This window comes from Clupea harengus, chromosome 1 (genome assembly GCF_900700415.2).
Source record: "Clupea harengus chromosome 1, Ch_v2.0.2, whole genome shotgun sequence".
Classification (NCBI taxonomy): Eukaryota; Metazoa; Chordata; class Actinopteri; order Clupeiformes; family Clupeidae; genus Clupea; species Clupea harengus.
The window spans coordinates 16,599,802-16,602,301 of NC_045152.1; positions in this window are offsets into that span (position 1 = coordinate 16,599,802).

Below are 2,500 nucleotides of genomic sequence, written 5' to 3' on the forward strand. Positions count from 1 at the left end.
TTACTTGTGTCTGCAGTACATCCTGCCACCAGTAGATGGCTCTAGATTAATGAAATAGCCAGAACAAAAAAACAAAGAGTTTCGCCCACCTTGATGCATCCCAGCTGGTTTTCTCTCGGTGAGATTATTCTTGTGTTCTGTTCCTCTCTGCCTCTGCTGACTTCTAGAATTCTCCTTGAATCCACTCCTTCGCTATTGCTTAGCAACAGAAATGGAATCTGCAGCATGCTTTTATGATGTCACACACTTGACTAATACTTTCGTGTTGTCATACAAGGTACTGATGGCAGTAAACATATGGCACCCATTGACTTACAGGCGAAATCCACGACTTGCTTAGCGTTATTAAATCATTTGTTTCTTCAATATCGGTATTTTATTTAACGCTGTATAAGTCACATCCCCATCAACATGGTCACTTGTGTCACTTTAGAGATGTATTTCAGGACCTGTCCTAAAATCCAAACAGGCACCGACTGTCTTAGCTAAAAGTGTATTGACAGTCTCTAGCCCCAGATAAACCATAAAACATCACATTGGGATTTCGTTTCTTATTAGTATTACACATGACAGAACAACTCTTCGCTATTAGCATTACTGGGGATCCGTTGGTAAGTGGCTAAAGTGCTAGTTAGCTGCTACCGCTAGGTAACGTCACAGGTGATTCCCCAGAGAAATATATGATTTCCCCCGCATTGGACACGTTACTGTTTCATATTATTTTTTTAAAGTTGAGGCGCACAGAATCATTACTGTAAAGAGATATTATGTAGGCTTACATCGGACAGATCACGTGAAAATGGTCAAATGCAAGATTACATGATGATAACAGTAACATAATATACAACACTGTCGAAAATTGTCAGGTTGTCAACTTGGGAGGCTGCTGGTTACTATTGGGTGGCTTTATGTAAACATAGGGTAGGTGCCAGCCACGCTGTCAGGCTCCGTCAGGTCCCATGGTAACGAGGTCCCATGGTAACGAGACTAGTGAATGCGCTCAGACATTCAACTGATATTCAGTCTTGCTTTGGTGGAGTAAAAGTGTGTGACTGTCCTGTGCTGAGTTCTATAGTGTGTGTGTGTGTGTGTGTGCATATGTGTAATGTAGTGTGTGACTGTCCTGTGCTGAGCTCTGTAGTGTGTGAATATCATAGGACGTTCAGAGTTCTATTGTGTGTTAATATCCTATGAAGGTTAGAGTTGTGTAGTGTGTTAATATCCTATGAAAGTTAGAGTTGTGTAGTGTGTTAATATCCTATGAAGGTTAGGTGTAGTGTGTGGTTGTGTAGTGTGTTGGTATCCTATGAAGGTTGGAGTTGTGTAGTGTACCACACACTACACAACTCTAACCTTCATAGGATACCAACACACTACACAACCACACACTACACCTAACCTTCATAGGATATTAACACACTACACCTAACCTTCATAGGATATTAACACACTACACAACCACACACTACACAACTCTAACCTTCATAGGATACCAACAGACTACACACTGTAGTGTGTTAATATCCTATGAAGGTTAGAGTTGTGTAGTGTGTGGTTGTGTAGTGTGTTAATACCCTATGAAGGTTAGAGTTGTGTAGTGTGTGGTTGTGTAGTGTGTTAATATCCTATGAAGGTTAGGTGTAGTGTGTTAATATCCTATGAAGGTTAGAGTTGTGTAGTGTGTGGTTGTGTAGTGTGTTGGTATCCTATGAAGGTTAGAGGTGTAGTGTGTGATCTTGGAGTTTAGTGGCCTAACATGTGACTGGCTTGCAGAATTACAATGTTCTATTGTGTGTGTGTGTGTGTGTGTGTGTGTGTGTGTGTCCTATGAAGAGAGTGTACAGTGTTTTTAGTGTGTGTGTGTGTTTCGTCCAGTTTTAGAGTGATTGCATCTAGGGTTAAGTAATTAAAGTAATTTGATACTGAGACGTTCAGTAGCAGGGTGACTGGGGCATCTGTGATCTTTTAGCCCTGCTGCCCCACATCAGGCAGGGCAGTATGCGGTGAGGGAGCATTGAGGAGGTGGCAGTATGCGGTGTGAGGGCATCAGGTGGGGGCATCAGGCAGGGCAGTATGCAGAGTGGGGGCATCAGGCAGGGCAGTATGCGGTGTGGGGGCATCAGGCAGGGCAGTATGCGGTGAGGGGGCATCAGGCAGGGCAGTATGCGGTGAGGGGGCATGGAGGAGGTGGGTGTGTGGGAGCACCTCCCTTCCTAACTGGCACCTTGACTAGCGCTTAACTTGCACTTCAGCAGTTACATTCCTGCACTTCTTTTTCCTTTCTAGTTGTTTTTCTAATTCTTATGTAAAGTAGGATTTATTGTTACACCATGTTTTTTATTGCTCTTAGCTTGACTGTTCTCTTCCTTGTACGTCGCTTTGGACAAAAGCGTCTGCTAAATTACTAAATGTAAATGTAAATGTGTGGGGGGTGGGGGAGGGGGGTATCACCGTGGTGCAGAGGTCAGCAGGGTGACAGCCGCAGGGGAGAAGCTGCTGG